The following is a 19891-nucleotide window of genomic DNA, read 5'->3' as shown; positions in this document are numbered from 1 at the left end:
GAAATGAATGGAATAAAAGAGAATAGAGTCGAATTGTATCAAATTTCGTGGAATGGCATTAAATCACATGGAATAGAACAGATTAGAGTAGGGTAGGGTAGGATAGAATGGAAAGGAATAGAATAGACAAGAACGGCATAGAACAGAAGTGAAAGGAACAGAACAGGGCAGGGCAGGGTAGAATGGAGTAGGGTACTGTAGAGTCAAATAGAATGTAATAGAATAGATTAGGGTAGGGTAGGGTAGCATATTGTGGAATACAGAGTAGAATAGAAGAGAAGTGAATACAATTGAAAAGAGTCGAATCGAATAGATTAGAGTTGGCCAGAGTAGGGGAGAGGAGGGTAGAATAGAATGGCATAGAACAGAACCGAACACAATAGAAAGCATAGCAGAGAGTAGAATAGGGTAGAGTGGAGTTGAATAGAGTGGAAAAGAGCCAAATAGAGCTGATTAGAGCCGAATGGAGACGAACCGAGCTGAATCAAGACGAAACGAGATGAATGGAGACAAATCGAGCCGAATTGCACCTAATCGCATTGTATGAGGGAGAATCGGGTCGCATCCCGTCAAATCGTGTCGAATTGCATCGAATCAAATCGAATTGTATTTGAGCTGAATCGCGTCGAATCGTGTCGAAATGTGTCAAGTCCAATCCAATGGAATAGAGTAGGGTAGGGTAGAAAAAGAGATAGAGTAAAATAGAACTGAACAGAAAGAATACAACAGAATAGAGTAGAATAGAGTAAAGCAGAATAGAGTTGAATAGAGGCAAATAGAGCCCAATGGCGATGAAACGAGACAAGTTGCTTTGAATCGCGTCGAATAGAATCAATTAGAGTGAACTAGAGCAGGGTAGGGTAGGGTAGGGTAGAATAGAATAGTCCAGAATGGAGTGGAATGGAATCGAATGGAGTCGAATAATGATGAATAGAGTCGAAAAGAGTTGACTAGAGCCAAACAGGGCAGAATAGGGCCGAATCGAGCCAAATCCCACCAAATCGAGCCTAATCGAGCTGAACTGAGCCAAATCGAGCTGATTTGAACCGAATGTTGCTGAATAGCTTCAAAATCTGTCAAATCAAATTGAATAGATTAGAGTAGGGTAGGTTAAGGTAGAGTAGACTAGAATTGAACCGGACAGAACAAAACAGAAGGAATAGAGTCGAGTCGAATAGAGACGAATAGAACCAAAAGGAGACAAATTGTGCCAAATCTCATCGTATGGTGTCGAATCCCTTTGAATCGCGACGAATCCCTGCAATTCGTGTTGAATCGTGTTGCATCGAATGAAATCTATTAGAATGGATTATAGTAGAGTAGGATAGGGTACAGTAGATTACATAGAATAGAGTAGAAGAGATTAGAATGGAGTAGAATGCTGGAGTGGAGCTGAATGTTTCTGAATGGAGTTGAATGGCATCGAATAGAGAAATAGAGTCGAATAGAGCTGATTAGAGCCAAATAGAGCCAAATCGATCTGAACTGAGCCAAATCAAACCGAATCCAACCGATTGGAACCGCATGGACCCCGTTGGAGCCGATTGGAGCCTAGTCATATCGAATCGCGTCGAATAGTGTTGAAATGCCACAAATCGAATTGAATAGAGTAGGGTAGGTTAGGGTAGAATAGAAGAGAATAGAACGGGACAGAATAGAAAGAAGACAACAGAATAGGGTAAGGAGAGTAGAGCAGAGTAGAATAGAGTAGTGTAGAGTAGAATAGAGTCCGATAGAGCCGAATCGAGCGGAATCAATCCAAATGGATAGGAAATAAGACAGATCGCCTCAAATAGAATCGAACCGATTAGAGTTTGTTAGGGTAGGGTAGAAAGGAATAGAGTAGGATAGTGTAGAATAGGGTGGAATTGTTTGGAATGGAGTCAAATGGAGTGGCATAGATAGGAACAGAGTAGAAAAGAGTCGAATAGAGCCAAATAGAGTGGAAGAGGGCTGAATAAGGCCGAATAGAGCCAAAGTGAGTCGAATCGAGCCTAAATGAGCTGAATCAACCGGAATGAAGCCGAATCCAGCCTAATCAAGCTGAAGCCACACGATTCAAGCCGAATGGAGCCGAAAGGACCTGAATGGAGCAAGGCAAGGCAAGGCAAGGATCAAACGGGACCCAGTCAGACCAAGCAGGATATGACCAGATCAAGCCGGGCATAACCAGATCAAACCAGATCTAACTAGACCCAAGCGGGTCAAGCCAGGTCCAACCGGGCCTAACTCTACCCAAGCGGATCCAATCGAATCCAGGTGGATAGAAGCAGATCCAGCCGAATAGAACCGGATCCAGCCAGACATAAAAGGATCCAGTCAGATCCGAATGGATTCAACCAGTTCTAAACAGATACACCTGGATCCAACCAGTCCCAACCGGTTCCAACCGGATCCATCCGCTTCCAATCTTCCCCATCTGGTTCCAACCAGATCCAACAGATTGGAACTGGATCCGTCCGGTTCCAACTGCTTCTATGTGGTCCCAGCCGGATCCATCAGGTTTGAACTGGTTCTAGCAGAATCCAACCGGTTCCAGCCAGTTCGAACTGGATCCATCTGGTTCCACCGGTTCCTTCCGAAACTATCCAGTTCCAACCGGTTCCATCCGGATCGATCTGGTTCCAACCGGTTCCATCCGGATCAATCAGCTTCCAACCGGATCCATTCGGATCCAGCCGGATCAATCAGGTTTCAACTGGTTCCACCTGGATCCAAACGGATCCGTCCGGTTCCAACTGGTTCCATGTGGACCCAGGCGGATCCATCAGGTTTCAAGTGGTTCTAGCAGAATCCAACTGGTTCCAGCCGGTTCCAACTGGATCTATCAGGTTCCAACAGGTTTCTTCCGCAACTATCCGGATCCACCTGGATCCATTCGGGTCCAAACCGCTCCAGCCGGATCAATGATTTTGCAACTGGATCCATGCGTATCCAGCCGGATCAATAAGGTTTCAACTGGTTCCAGCTGGATCAAACCGGTTCCAGCCAGTTCCAACTGGATCCAACTGGATCCATCCGATTCCAACCGGTTCCTTACGGAACTATCCGGTTCCAAACGGTTCCATCCGGATCCATTGACTTCCAACCGGATCCAGCTGGATCCATCAGGTACCAACTGGTTCCAGCTGGATCCAACCGGTTCCAACTGGATCCATTCGGTTCCAAACAGTTCCTTCCGGAACTATCCGTTTCCAACCGGTTCCATCTGGATCCAGCCGGATCAATCAGCTTTCAACTGGTTCCACCTGGATCCAAACGGATCCGTCCGGTTCCAACTGGTTCCATGTGGACCCAGGCGGATCCATCAGGTTTCAAGTGGTTCTAGCAGAATCCAACTGGTTCCAGCCGGTTCCAACTGGATCTATCAGGTTCCAACAGGTTTCTTCCGCAACTATCCAGATCCAACTGGACCCATTCGGGTCCAAACCGCTCCAGCCGGATCAATGATTTTGCAACTGGATCCATCCGTATCCAGCCGGATCAATCAGGTTTCAAATGGTTCCAGCTGGATCAAACCGGTTCCACCGGTTCCAACTGGATCCATCCGGTTCCAAGCGGTTCCTTCCGGAACTATCCGGTTCCAACTGGATCCATCCGGTTCCAAACGGTTCCATCCGGATCCATCCACTTCCAACCGGATCCAGCTGGATCCATCAGGTGCCAACTGGTTCCAGCTGGATCCAACCCGTTCCAACTGGATCCATTCGGTTCCAAACAGTTCCTTCCGGAACTATCCGGTTCCAACCGGTTCCATCTGGATCCAGCCGGATCAATCAGCTTTCAACTGCTTCCACCTGGATCCAAACGGTAACAGCCGTATCCAACAGGATCCATCCGGTTCCAACCGGTTCCTTCCGGAACAGTCTGGCTAGAACCGGTTCCATCCGGATCCATCCGCTTCCAACCGGATCAAATCAGCTCCAACGAATCTCCTTGAATGCCATTGAATCCCAACAAATTCCAACAAATCGCATCGAATCCCATCGAATCCCATCCAATCGCGTCGAATCCCGTCACACCCCTTTGAATCGCATTGAATTCCTTCAAATGCCGATGAATCTCTTCAAACCCCGTTGAACCCTGTCGATTCTTGTCGAATCCTGTTGAATCGTGTCAAACCGTATGCGAGTTCCATCACAACACGTCGAAATGCTTCGATTCCTGTCAAATGGCATCCATGGCATCGAATCGCTTCAAGTCGGTTCCAAACCCGTTGAATTCCATTGAATTGCATCAAATGGCTTCGATGGGCGTCTGATCGGGTCGATTCCTGTCACATCCCATCACATCTCATTAAATCTGTTGAATCGCGTCCATCTGTGTCATGTTGCATTGAATCCCTTCCAAGTCGAGTGCCGTTGAATTGGGTCGAATCAAGTCGAATGGCATGGAATCCCGTCGAATCTTGTCGAATCCCGTTGAATCCTGTCGGCTTGCCTCTAATCGTGTCAAATCGTGTTGAATCACTTCGATACCTTTCGACTCCCATCGATTCCCATTAAATGCCGTCCAATCACACTGAATGGCTTTGAATCGGAAGCAATGGAATAGATTAGAATGGAGTAAGGTAGGGTAAGTTTGGGTAGGGTAGACTACGGTGGACTATAGTAGACTCTAGTAAACTGGATTAGTAGTCTAGACTATTGCCCTAGGCTAGTAGCCTAGATGAGTAGACAAGAGTAGGGTAATGTGGGGTAGCGCTGGGTAGGGGAGCGAAAGGTGGAATACACAGTAGAAGAATAGAAGATAATGGAGTTGAATTGTGTTGAATTGCCTCGAGTTGCATCGAATATCATCAAATCTTGTTGAATGGCATTGAATAGAGTCTATTAGAGCAGGGTAGTGTAGCATAGAATAGACTAGGACAGGAAAAAGTAGAATAGAACACAACAGAACAGAATAGAATAGATTACAGTAGGGTAGGGTAGTGCAGAATAGAATAGATTAGAACAGAATAGACTAGAATCGATTAGGGTAGGGTAGGTTGGAATAGAGAGAAAAGAAGAATAGAATAGAACAGAACAGAGCAGAATAGAAAAGGATAGATTAGTGTACGGTAGGGTAGGATAGGGTAGAATAGAATAGAAATGAATGGAATAAAAGAGAATAGAGTCGAATTGTATTAAATTTCGTGGAATCACATTAAATCCCATGGAATAGAACAGATTAGATTAGGGTAGGGTAGGATAGAATGGAAAGGAATAGAATAGACAAGAACGGCATAGAACAGAAGTGAAAGGAACAGAACAGGGTAGGGCAGGGTAGAATGGAGTAGGGTACTGTAGAGTCAAATAGAATGTAATAGAATAGATTAGGGTAGGGTAGCATATTGTGGAATAGAGAGTAGAAGAATAGAAGAGAAGAGAATACAATTGAAAAGAGTAGAATCGAATAGATTAGAGTTGGCCAGAGTAGGGGAGAGGAGGGTAGAATAGAATGGCATAGAACAGAACCGAACACAATAGAAAGCAGAGCAGAGAGTAGAATAGGGTAGAGTGGAGTTGAATAGAGTGGAAAAGAGCCAAATAGAGCTGATTAGAGCCGAATGGAGCCGAACTGAGCTGAATCAAGACGAAATGAGATGAATCGAGACAAATCGAGCCGAATTGCACCTAATCGCATTGTATCAGGGAGAATCGTGTCGCATCCCGTCAAATCGTGTCGAATTGCATCGAATCAAATCGAATTGTATTTGAGCTGAATCGCGTCGAATCGTGTCGAAATGTGTCAAGTCGAATCCAATGGAATAGAGTAGGGTAGAGTAGGGTAGGGTAGAAAAAGAGATAGAGTAAAATAGAACTGAACAGAAAGAATAAAATAGAATAGAGTAGAGTAGAATAGAGTAAAGCAGAATAGAGTTGAATAGAGGCAAATAGAGCCCAATGGAGATGAAACGAGACAAATTGCTTTGAATCGCGTCCAATAGAATCAATTAGAGTGAACTAGAGCAGGGTAGGGTAGGGTAGAATAGAACAGTCCAGAATGGAGTGGACTGGAATCGAATGGAGTCGAATGGAGTCGAATAATGATGAATAGAGTAGAAAAGAGTTGACTAGAGCCAAACAGGGCAGAATAGGGCTGAATCGAGCCAAATCCCACGAAATGGAGCCTAATCGAGCTGAACTGAGCCAATTTGAGCTGGTTTGAACCGAACGGTGCCGAATCGCGTCAAACTGTCAAATGAAATTGAATAGATTAGAGTAGGGTAGGTTAAGGTAGGGTAGAGTAGACTAGAATAGAACAGGACAGAACAAAACTGAAAGAATAGAGTCGAGTCGAACAGAGACGAATAGAACCAAATGGAGACAAACTGTGCCAAATCTCATCGTATGGTGTCGAATCCCTTTGAATCGCGTCGAATCCCTGCAATTCGTGTTGAATCGTGTTGCATCGAATGAAATCTATTAGAATGGATTATAGTAGAGTAGGATAGGCTACAGTAGATTACAATAGATTAGAGTAGAAGAGATTAGAAGGGAGTAGAATGCTGGAGTGGAGCTGAATGTTTCTGAATGGAGTCGAATGGCATCAAATAGAGAAATAGAGTTGAATAGAGCTGATTAGAGCCAAATCGAGCCAAATCGAGCTGAACTGAGCCAAATCAAACCGAATCCAACCGATTGGAACCGAACGGACCCCGTTGGAGCCGATTGGAGCCTAGTCATATCGAATCGCGTCGCATAGTGTTGAAATGCGACAAATCGAATTGAATAGAGTAGGGTAGGTTAGGGTAGAATAGAAGAGAATAGAACGGGACAGAATAGAAAGAAGACAACAGAATAGGGTAAGGAGAGTAGAGCAGAGTAGAATAGAGTAGTGTAGAGTAGAATAGAGTCCGATAGAGCCGAATCGAGCGGAATCAATCCAAATGGATAGGAAATAAGACAGATCGCCTCAAATAGAATCGAACCGATTAGAGTTTGTTAGGGTAGGGTAGAAAGGAATAGAGTAGGATAGTGTAGAATAGGTGGAATTGTTTGGAATGGAGTCAAATGGAGTGGCATAGATAGGAACAGAGTAGAAAAGAGTCGAATAGAGCCAAATAGAGTGGAAGAGGGCTGAATAAGGCCGAATAGAGCCAAAGTGAGTCGAATCGAGCCTAAATGAGCTGAATCAACCGGAATGGAGCCGAATCCAGCCGAATCCAGCCTAATCAAGCTGAAGCCACACGATTCGAGCCGAATGGAGCCGAAAGGACCTGAATGGAGCAAGGCAAGGCAAGGCAAGGATCAAACGGGACCCAGTCAGACCAAGCAGGATATGACCAGATCAAGCCGGGCATAACCAGATCAAACCAGATCTAACTAGACCCAAGCGGGTCAAGCCAGGTCCAACCGGGCCTAACTCTATCCAAGCGGATCCAATCGAATCCAGGTGGATAGAAGCAGATCCAGCCGAATAGAACCGGATCCAGCCAGACATAAAAGGATCCAGTCAGATCCGAATGGATTCAACCAGTTCTAAACAGATACACCTGGATCCAACCAGTCCCAACCGGTTCCAACCGGATCCATCCGCTTCCAATCTTCCCCATCTGGTTCCAACCAGATCCAACAGATTGGAACTGGATCCGTCCGGTTCCAACTGCTTCTATGTGGTCCCAGCCGGATCCATCAGGTTTGAACTGGTTCTAGCAGAATCCAACCGGTTCCAGCCAGTTCGAACTGGATCCATCTGGTTCCACCGGTTCCTTCCGAAACTATCCAGTTCCAACCGGTTCCATCCAGATCGATCTGGTTCCAACCGGTTCCATCCGGATCAATCAGCTTCCAACCGGATCCATTCGGATCCAGCCGGATCAATCAGGTTTCAACTGGTTCCACCTGGATCCAAACGGATCCGTCCGGTTCCAACTGGTTCCATGTGGACCCAGGCGGATCCATCAGGTTTCAAGTGGTTCTAGCAGAATCCAACTGGTTCCAGCCGGTTCCAACTGGATCTATAAGGTTCCAACAGGTTTCTTCCGCAACTATCCGGATCCACCTGGATCCATTTGGGTCCAAACCGCTCCAGCCGGATCAATGATTTTGCAACTGGATCCATGCGTATCCAGCCGGATCAATAAGGTTTCAACTGGTTCCAGCTGGATCAAACCGGTTCCAGCCAGTTCCAACTGGATCCAACCGGTTCCTTCCGGAACTATCCGGTTCCAACTGGATCCATCCGATTCCAACCGGTTCCTTACGGAACTATCCGGTTCCAAACGGTTCCATCCGGATCCATTGACTTCCAACCGGATCCAGCTGGATCCATCAGGTACCAACTGGTTCCAGCTGGATCCAACCGGTTCCAACTGGATCCATTCGGTTCCAAACAGTTCCTTCCGGAACTATCCATTTCCAACCGGTTCCATCTGGATCCAGCCGGATCAATCAGGTTTCAACTGGTTCCACCTGGATCCAAATGGATCCGTCCGGTTCCAACTGGTTCCATGTGGACTCAGGCGGATCCATCAGGTTTCAAGTGGTTCTAGCAGAATCCAACTGGTTCCAGCCGGTTCCAACTGGATCTATAAGGTTCCAACAGGTTTCTTCCGCAACTATCCAGATCCAACTGGACCCATTCGGGTCCAAACCGCTCCAGCCGGATCAATGATTTTGCAACTGGATCCATCCGTATCCAGCCGGATCCATCAGGTTTCAAATGGTTCCAGCTGGATCAAACCGGTTCCACCGGTTCCAACTGGATCCATCCGATTCCAAGCGGTTCCTTCCGGAACTATCCGGTTCCAACTGGATCCATCCGGTTCCAAACGGTTCCATCCGGATCCATCCACTTCCAACCGGATCCAGCTGGATCCATCAGGTGCCAACTGGTTCCAGCTGGATCCAACCAGTTCCAACTGGATCCACTCGGTTCCAAACAGTTCCTTCCGGAACTATCCGGCTCCAACCGGTTCCATCTGGATCCAGCCGGATCAATCAGCTTTCAACTGCTTCCACCTGGATCCAAACGGTTACAGCCGTATCCAACAGGATCCATCCGGTTCCAACCGGTTCCTTCCGGAACAGTCTGGCTCCAACCGGTTCCATCCGGATCCATCCGCTTCCAACCGGATCAAATCAGCTCCAAAGAATCTCCTTGAATGCCATTGAATCCCAACAAATTCCAACAAATCGCATCGGATCCCATCCAATCGCGTCGAATCCTGTCACTCCCCTTTGAATCGCATTGAATTCCTTCAAATCCCGATGAATCTCTTCAAACCCCATTGAACCCTGTCGATTTTTGTTGAATCCTGTTGAATCGTGTCAAATCGTATGGAGTTCCATCACAACACGTCGAAATGCTTCGATTCCTGTCAAATGGCATCCATGGCATCGAATCGCTTCAAGTCGGTTCCAAACCCGTTGAATTCCATTGAATTGCATCAAATGGCTTCGATGGGCGTCTGATCGGGTCGATTCCTGTCACATCCCATCGCATCTCATTAAATCTGTTGAATCGCGTCCATCTGTGTCATGTTGCATTGAATCCCTTCCAAGTCGAGTGCCGTTGAATTGGGTCGAATCAAGTCGAATGGCATGGAATCCCGTCGAATCTCGTCGAATCCCGTTGAATCCTGTCAGCTTCCCTCTAATCGTGTCAAATCGTGTTGAATCACTTCGATACCTGTCGAGTCCCATCGATTCCCATTAAATGCCGTCCAATCACACTGAATGGCTTTGAATCGGAAGCAATGGAATAGATTAGAATGGAGTAAGGTAGGGTAAGTTTGGGTAGGGTAGACTACGGTGGACTATAGTAGACTCTAGTAAACTGGATTAGTAGTCTAGACTATTGCCCTAGGCTAGTAGCCTAGATGAGTAGACAAGAGTAGGGTAATGTGGGGTAGCGCTGGGTAGGGGAGCGAAAGGTGGAATACACAGTAGAAGAATAGAAGAGAAGAGAATAGAGTTGAATTGTGTTGAATTGCCTCGAGTTGCATCGAATATCATCAAATCTTGTTGAATGGCATTGAATAGAGTCTATTAGAGCAGGGTAGTGTAGCATAGAATAGACTAGGACAGGAAAAAGTAGAATAGAACACAACAGAACAGAATAGAATAGATTACAGTAGGGTAGGGTAGTGCAGAATAGAATAGATTAGAACAGAATAGAATAGACTCGATTAGGGTAGGGTAGGTTGGAATAGAGAGAAAAGAAGAATAGAATAGAACAGAACAGAGCAGGATAGAAAAGGATAGATTAGTGTACGGTAGGGTAGGATAGGGTAGAATAGAATAGAAATGAATGGAATAAAAGAGAATAGAGTCGAATTGTATTAAATTTCGTGGAATCACATTAAATCCCATGGAATAGAACAGATTAGATCAGGGTAGGGTAGGATAGAATGGAAAGGAATAGAAGAGACAAGAACGGCATAGAACAGAAGTGAAAGGAACAGAACAGGGTAGGGCAGGGTAGAATGGAGTAGGATACTGTAGAGTCAAATAGAATGTAATAGAATAGATTAGGGTAGGGTAGCATATTGTGGAATAGAGAGTAGAAGAATAGAAGAGAAGAGAATACAATTGAAAAGAGTAGAATCGAATAGATTAGAGTTGGCCAGAGTAGGGGAGAGGAGGGTAGAATAGAATGGCATAGAACAGAACCGAACACAATAGAAAGCAGAGCAGAGAGTAGAATAGGGTAGAGTGGAGTTGAATAGAGTGGAAAAGAGCCAAACAGAGCTGATTAGAGCCGAATGGAGCCGAACTGAGCTGAATCAAGACGAAACGAGATGAATCGAGACAAATCGAGCCGAATTGCACCTAATCGCATTGTATCAGGGAGAATCGTGTCGCATCCCGTCAAATCGTGTCGAATTGCATCGAATCAAATCGAATTGTATTTGAGCTGAATCGCGTCGAATCGTGTCGAAATGTGTCAAGTCGAATCCAATGGACTAGAGTAGGGTAGAGTAGGGTAGGGTAGAAAAAGAGATAGTAAAATAGAACTGAACAGAAAGAATAAAATAGAATAGAGTAGAATAGAATAGAGTAAAGCAGAATAGAGTTGAATAGAGGCAAATAGAGCCCAATGGAGATGAAACGGGAAAAATTGCTTTGAATCGCGTCCAATAGAATCAATTAGAGTGAACTAGAGCAGGGTAGGGTAGGGTAGAATAGAACAGTCCAGAATGGAGTGGACTGGAATCGAATGGAGTCGAATGGAGTCGAATAATGGTGAATAGAGTAGAAAAGAGTTGACTAGAGCCAAACAGGGCAGAATAGGGCTGAATCGAGCCAAATCCCACGAAATGGAGCCTAATCGAGCTGAACTGAGCCAATTTGAGCTGGTTTGAACCGAACGGTGCCGAATCGCGTCAAACTGTCAAATGAAATTGAATAGATTAGAGTAGGGTAGGTGAAGGTAGGGTAGAGTAGACTAGAATAGAACAGGACAGAACAAAACTGAAAGAATAGAGTCGAGTCGAATAGAGACGAATAGAACCAAATGGAGACAAATTGTGCCAAATCTCATCGTATGGTGTCGAATCCCTTTGAATCGCGTCGAATCCCTGCAATTCGTGTTGAATCGTGTTGCATCGAATGAAATCTATTAGAATGGATTATAGTAGAGTAGGATAGGCTACAGTAGATTACAATAGATTAGAGTAGAAGAGATTAGAAGGGAGTAGAATGCTGGAGTGGAGCTGAATGTTTCTGAATGGAGTCGAATGGCATCGAATACAGAAACAGAGTCGAATAGAGCTGATTAGAGCCAAATCGAGCCAAATCGAGCTGAACTGAGCCAAATCAAACCGAATCCAACCGATTGGAACCGAACGGACCCCGTTGGAGCCGATTGGAGCCTAGTCATATCGAATCGCGTCGAATAGTGTTGAAATGCGACAAATCGAATTGAATAGAGTAGGGTAGGTTAGGGTAGAATAGAAGAGAATAGAACGGGACAGAATAGAAAGAAGACAACAGAATAGGGTAAGGAGAGTAGAGCAGAGTAGAATAGAGTAGTGTAGAGTAGAATAGAGTCCGATAGAGCCGAATCGAGCGGAATCAATCCAAATGGATAGGAAATAAGACAGATCGCCTCAAATAGAATCGAACCGATTAGAGTTTGTTAGGGTAGGGTAGAAAGGAATAGAGTAGGATAGTGTAGAATAGGTGGAATTGTTTGGAATGGAGTCAAATGGAGTGGCATAGATAGGAACAGAGTAGAAAAGAGTCGAATAGAGCCAAATAGAGTGGAAGAGGGCTGAATAAGGCCGAATAGAGCCAACGTGAGTCGAATCGAGCCTAACTGAGCTGAATCAACCTGAATGGAGCCGAATCCAGCCAAATCGAGCCTAATCAAGCTGAAGCCACACGATTCGATCCGAATGGAGCCGAAAGGACCTGAATGGAGCAAGGCAAGGCAAGGCAAGGATCAAACGGGACCCAGTCAGACCAAGCTGGATATGACCAGATCAAGCCGGGCATGACCAGATCAAACCAGATCTAACTAGACCCAACCGGATCAAGCCAGATCTAACCGGGCCTAACTGTATCCAAGCTGATCCAATTGAATCCAGGTGGATAGAAGCAGATCCAGCCGAATAGAACCGGATCCAACCAGACATAAAAGGATCCAGGCAGATCCGAATGGATTCAACCAGTTCTAAACAGATACACCTGGATCCAACCAGTCCCAACCGGTTCCAACAGAATCCATCCGGTTCCAATCTTTCCCATCTGCTTCCAAACAGATCCAACAGATTGGAACTGGATCCGTCTGGTTCCAACTGGTTCCATGTGGACCCAGGCGGATCCATCAGGTTTCAAGTGGTTCTAGCAGAATCCAACTGGTTCCAGCCGGTTCCAACTGGATCTATAAGGTTCCAACAGGTTTCTTCCGCAACTATCCGGATCCACCTGGATCCATTCGGGTCCAAACCGCTCCAGCCGGATCAATGATTTTGCAACTGGATCCATGCATATCCAGCCGGATCAATAAGGTTTCAACTGGTTCCAGCTGGATCCAACCGGTTCCAGCCAGTTCCAACTGGATCCAACCGGTTCCTTCCGGAACTATCCGGTTCCAACTGGATCCATCCGATTCCAACCGGTTCCTTACGGAACTATCCTGTTCCAAACGGTTCCATCCGGATCCATTGACTTCCAACCGGATCCAGCTGGATCCATCAGGTACCAACTGGTTCCAGCTGGATCCAACCGGTTCCAACTGGATCCATTCGGTTCCAAACAGTTCCTTCCGGAACTATCCGTTTCCAACCGGTTCCATCTGGATCCAGCCGGATCAATCAGGTTTCAACTGGTTCCACCTGGATCCAAACGGATCCGTCCGGTTCCAACTGGTTCCATGTGGACCCAGGCGGATCCATCAGGTTTCAAGTGGTTCTAGCAGAATCCAACTGGTTCCAGCCGGTTCCAACTGGATCTATCAGGTTCCAACAGGTTTCTTCCGCAACTATCCAGATCCACCTGGATCCATTCGGGTCCAAACCGCTCCACCCGGATCAATGATTTTGCAACTGGATCCATCCGTATCCAGCCGGATCAATCAGGTTTCAAATGGTTCCAGCTGGATCAAACCGGTTCCACCGGTTCCAACTGGATCCATCCGGTTCCAAGCGGTTCCTTCCGGAACTATCCGGTTCCAACTGGATCCATCCGGTTCCAAACGGTTCCATCCGGATCCATCCACTTCCAACCGGATCCAGCTGGATCCATCAGGTGCCAACTGGTTCCAGCTGGATCCAACCGGTTCCAACTGGATCCACTCGGTTCCAAACAGTTCCTTCCGGAACTATCCGGTTCCAACCGGTTCCATCTGGATCCAGCCGGATCAATCAGCTTTCAACTGCTTCCACCTGGATCCAAACGGTTACAGCCGTATCCAACAGGATCCATCCGGTTCCAACCGGTTCCTTCCGGAACAGTCTGGCTCCAACCGGTTCCATCCGGATCCATCCGCTTCCAACCGGATCAAATCAGCTCCAACGAATCTCCTTGAATGCCATTGAATCCCAACAAATTCCAACAAATCGCATCGGATCCCATCCAATCGCGTCGAATCCTGTCACTCCCCTTTGAATCGCATTGAATTCCTTCAAATCCCAATGAATCTCTTCAAACCCCATTGAACCCTGTCGATTTTTGTTGAATCCTGTTGAATCGTGTCAAATCGTATGGAGTTCCATCACAACACGTCGAAATGCTTCGATTCCTGTCAAATGGCATCCATGGCATCGAATCGCTTCAAGTCGGTTCCAAACCCGTTGAATTCCATTGAATTGCATCAAATGGCTTCGATGGGCGTCTGATCGGGTCGATTCCTGTCACATCCCATCGCATCTCATTAAATCTGTTGAATCGCGTCCATCTGTGTCATGTTGCATTGAATCCCTTCCAAGTCGAGTGCCGTTGAATTGGGTCGAATCAAGTCGAATGGCATGGAATCCCGTCGAATCTTTTCGAATCCCGTTGAATCCTGTCGGCTTCCCTCTAATCGTGTCAAATCGTGTTGAATCACTTCGATACCTTTCGAGTCCCATCGATTCCCATTAAATGCCGTCCAATCACACTGAATGGCTTTGAATCGGAAGCAATGGAATAGATTAGAATGGAGTAAGGTAGGGTAAGTTTGGGTAGGGTAGACTACGGTGGACTATAGTAGACTCTAGTAAACTGGATTAGTAGTCTAGACTATTGCCCTAGGCTAGTAGCCTAGATGAGTAGACAAGAGTAGGGTAATGTGGGGTAGCGCTGGGTAGGGGAGCGAAAGGTGGAATACACAGTAGAAGAATAGAATAGAAGAGAATAGAGTTGAATTGTGTTGAATTGCCTCGAGTTGCATCGAATATCATCAAATCTTGTTGAATGGCATTGAATAGAGTCTATTAGAGCAGGGTAGTGTAGCATAGAATAGACTAGGACAGGAAAAAGTAGAATAGAACACAACAGAACAGAATAGAATAGATTACAGTAGGGTAGGGTAGTGCAGAATAGAATAGATTAGAACAGAATAGAATAGACTCGATTAGGGTAGGGTAGGTTGGAATAGAGAGAAAAGAAGAATAGAATAGAACAGAACAGAGCAGAATACAAAAGGATAGATTAGTGTACGGTAGGGTCGGATAGGGTAGAATAGAATAGAAATGAATGGAATAAAAGAGAATAGAGTCGAATTGTATTAAATTTCGTGGAATCACATTAAATCCCATGGAATAGAACAGATTAGATCAGGGTAGGGTAGGATAGAATGGAAAGGAATAGAAGAGACAAGAACGGCATAGAACAGAAGTGAAAGGAACAGAACAGGGTAGGGCAGGGTAGAATGGAGTAGGATACTGTAGAGTCAAATAGAATGTAATAGAATAGATTAGGGTAGGGTAGCATATTGTGGAATAGAGAGTAGAAGAATAGAAGAGAAGAGAATACAATTGAAAAGAGTAGAATCGAATAGATTAGAGTTGGCCAGAGTAGGGGAGAGGAGGGTAGAATAGAATGGCATAGAACAGAACCGAACACAATAGAAAGCAGAGCAGAGAGTAGAATAGGGTAGAGTGGAGTTGAATAGAGTGGAAAAGAGCCAAACAGAGCTGATTAGAGCCGAATGGAGCCGAACTGAGCTGAATCAAGACGAAACGAGATGAATCGAGACAAATCGAGCCGAATTGCACCTAATCGCTTTGTATCAGGGAGAATCGTGTCGCATCCCGTCAAATCGTGTCGAATTGCATCGAATCAAATCGAATTGTATTTGAGCTGAATCGCGTCGAATCGTGTCGAAATGTGTCAAGTCGAATCCAATGGACTAGAGTAGGGTAGAGTAGGGTAGGGTAGAAAAAGAGATAGTAAAATAGAACTGAACAGAAAGAATAAAATAGAATAGAGTAAAGCAGAATAGAGTTGAATAGAGGCAAATAGAGCCCAATGGAGATGAAACGAGACAAATTGCTTTGAATCGCGTCCAATAGAATCAATTAGAGTGAACTAGAGCAGGGTAGGGTAGGGTAGAATAGAACAGTCCAGAATGGAGTGGACTGGAATCGAATGGAGTCGAATGGAGTCGAATAATGATGAATAGAGTAGAAAAGAGTTGACTAGAGCCAAACAGGGCAGAATAGGGCTGAATCGAGCCAAATCCCACGAAATGGAGCCTAATCGAGCTGAACTGAGCCAATTTGAGCTGGTTTGAACCGAACGGTGCCGAATCGCGTCAAACTGTCAAATGAAATTGAATAGATTAGAGTAGGGTAGGTGAAGGTAGGGTAGAGTAGACTAGAATAGAACAGGACAGAACAAAACTGAAAGAATAGAGTCGAGTCGAACAGAGACGAATAGAACCAAATGGAGACAAATTGTGCCAAATCTCATCGTATGGTGTCGAATCCCTTTGAATCGCGTCGAATCCCTGCAATTCGTGTTGAATCGTGTTGCATCGAATGAAATCTATTAGAATGGATTATAGTAGAGTAGGATAGGATACAGTAGATTACAATAGATTAGAGTAGAAGAGATTAGAAGGGAGTAGAATGCTGGAGTGGAGCTGAATGTTTCTGAATGGAGTCGAATGGCATCGAATACAGAAACAGAGTCGAATAGAGCTGATTAGAGCCAAATCGAGCCAAATCGAGCTGAACTGAGCCAAATCAAACCGAATCCAACCGATTGGAACCGAACGGACCCCGTTGGAGCCGATTGGAGCCTAGTCATATCGAATCGCGTCGAATAGTGTTGAAATGCGACAAATCGAATTGAATAGAGTAGGGTAGGTTAGGGTAGAATAGAAGAGAATAGAACGGGACAGAATAGAAAGAAGACAACAGAATAGGGTAAGGAGAGTAGAGCAGAGTAGAATAGAGTAGTGTAGAGTAGAATAGAGTCCGATAGAGCCGAATCGAGCGGAATCAATCCAAATGGATAGGAAATAAGACAGATCGCCTCAAATAGAATCGAACCGATTAGAGTTTGTTAGGGTAGGGTAGAAAGGAATAGAGTAGGATAGTGTAGAATAGGTGGAATTGTTTGGAATGGAGTCAAATGGAGTGGCATAGATAGGAACAGAGTAGAAAAGAGTCGAATAGAGCCAAATAGAGTGGAAGAGGGCTGAATAAGGCCGAATAGAGCCAACGTGAGTCGAATCGAGCCTAACTGAGCTGAATCAACCTGAATGGAGCCGAATCCAGCCAAATCGAGCCTAATCAAGCTGAAGCCACACGATTCGATCCGAATGGAGCCGAAAGGACCTGAATGGAGCAAGGCAAGGCAAGGCAAGGATCAAACGGGACCCAGTCAGACCAAGCTGGATATGACCAGATCAAGCCGGGCATGACCAGATCAAACCAGATCTAACTAGACCCAACCGGATCAAGCCAGATCTAACCGGGCCTAACTGTATCCAAGCTGATCCAATTGAATCCAGGTGGATAGAAGCAGATCCAGCCGAATAGAACCGGATCCAACCAGACATAAAAGGATCCAGGCAGATCCGAATGGATTCAACCAGTTCTAAACAGATACACCTGGATCCAACCAGTCCCAACCGGTTCCAACAGAATCCATCCGGTTCCAATCTTTCCCATCTGCTTCCAAACAGATCCAACAGATTGGAACTGGATCCGTCTGGTTCCAACTGGTTCCATGTGGACCCAGGCGGATCCATCAGGTTTCAAGTGGTTCTAGCAGAATCCAACTGGTTCCAGCCGGTTCCAACTGGATCTATAAGGTTCCAACAGGTTTCTTCCGCAACTATCCGGATCCACCTGGATCCATTCGGGTCCAAACCGCTCCAGCCGGATCAATGATTTTGCAACTGGATCCATGCGTATCCAGCCGGATCAATAAGGTTTCAACTGCTTCCAGCTGGATCAAACCGGTTCCAGCCAGTTCCAACTGGATCCAACCGGTTCCTTCCGGAACTATCCGGTTCCAACTGGATCCATCCGATTCCAACCGGTTCCTTACGGAACTATCCGGTTCCAAACGGTTCCATCCGGATCCATTGACTTCCAACCAGATCCAGCTGGATCCATCAGGTACCAACTGGTTCCAGCTGGATCCAACCGGTTCCAACTGGATCCATTCGGTTCCAAACAGTTCCTTCCGGAACTATCCGTTTCCAACCGGTTCCATCTGGATCCAGCCGGATCAATCAGGTTTCAACTGGTTCCACCTGGATCCAAACGGATCCGTCCGGTTCCAACTGGTTCCATGTGGACCCAGGCGGATCCATCAGGTTTCAAGTGGTTCTAGCAGAATCCAACTGGTTCCAGCCGGTTCCAACTGGATCTATCAGGTTCCAACAGGTTTCTTCCGCAACTATCCAGATCCAACTGGACCCATTCGGGTCCAAACCGCTCCACCCGGATCAATGATTTTGCAACTGGATCCATCCGTATCCAGCCGGATCAATCAGGTTTCAAATGGTTCCAGCTGGATCAAACCGGTTCCACCGGTTCCAACTGGATCCATCCGGTTCCAAGCGGTTCCTTCCGGAACTATCCGGTTCCAACTGGATCCATCCGGTTCCAAACGGTTCCATCCGGATCCATCCACTTCCAACCGGATCCAGCTGGATCCATCAGGTGCCAACTGGTTCCAGCTGGATCCAACCGGTTCCAACTGGATCCACTCGGTTCCAAACAGTTCCTTCCGGAACTATCCGGTTCCAACCGGTTCCATCTGGATCCAGCCGGATCAATCAGCTTTCAACTGCTTCCACCTGGATCCAAACGGTTACAGCCGTATCCAACAGGATCCATCCGGTTCCAACCGGTTCCTTCCGGAACAGTCTGGCTCCAACCGGTTCCATCCGGATCCATCCGCTTCCAACCGGATCAAATCAGCTCCAACGAATCTCCTTGAATGCCATTGAATCCCAACAAATTCCAACAAATCGCATCGGATCCCATCCAATCGCGTCGAATCCTGTCACTCCCCTTTGAATCGCATTGAATTCCTTCAAATCCCGATGAATCTCTTCAAACCCCATTGAACCCTGTCGATTTTTGTTGAATCCTGTTGAATCGTGTCAAATCGTATGGAGTTCCATCAAAACACGTCGAAATGCTTCGATTCCTGTCAAATGGCATCCATGGCATCGAATCGCTTCAAGTCGGTTCCAAACCCGTTGAATTCCATTGAATTGCATCAAATGGCTTCGATGGGCGTCTGATCGGGTCGATTCCTGTCACATCCCATCGCATCTCATTAAATCTGTTGAATCACGTCCATCTGTGTCATGTTGCATTGAATCCCTTCCAAGTCGAGTGCCGTTGAATTGGGTCGAATCAAGTCGAATGGCATGGAATCCCGTCGAATCTTGTCGAATCCCGTTGAATCCTGTCGGCTTCCCTCTAATCGTGTCAAATCGTGTTGAATCACTTCGATACCTTTCGAGTCCCATCGATTCCCATTAAATGCCGTCCAATCACACTGAATGGCTTTGAATCGGAAGCAATGGAATAGATTAGAATGGAGTAAGGTAGGGTAAGTTTGGGTAGGGTAGACTACGGTGGACTATAGTAGACTAGAGTAAACTGGATTAGTAGTCTAGACTACTGCCCTAGGCTAGTAGCCTAGATGAGTAGACAAGAGTAGGGTAATGTGGGGTAGTGCTGGGTAGGGGAGCGAAAGGTGGAATACACAGTAGAAGAATAGAAGAGAAGAGAATAGAGTTGAATTGTGTTGAATTGCCTCGAGTTGCATCGAATATCATCAAATCTTGTTGAATGGCATTGAATAGAGTCTATTAGAGCAGGGTAGTGTAGCATAGAATAGACTAGGACAGGAAAAAGTAGAATAGAACACAACAGAACAGAATAGAATAGATTACAGTAGGGTAGGGTAGTGCAGAATAGAATAGATTAGAACAGAATAGAATAGAATCGATTAGGGTAGGGTAGGTTGGAATAGAGAGAAAAGAAGAATAGAATAGAATA

The sequence above is a fragment of the Elephas maximus genome, chromosome 4, assembly GCF_024166365.1.
Source record: "Elephas maximus indicus isolate mEleMax1 chromosome 4, mEleMax1 primary haplotype, whole genome shotgun sequence".
In the NCBI taxonomy this organism is placed as follows: Eukaryota; Metazoa; Chordata; class Mammalia; order Proboscidea; family Elephantidae; genus Elephas; species Elephas maximus.
This window is presented reverse-complemented; position numbering follows the sequence as displayed.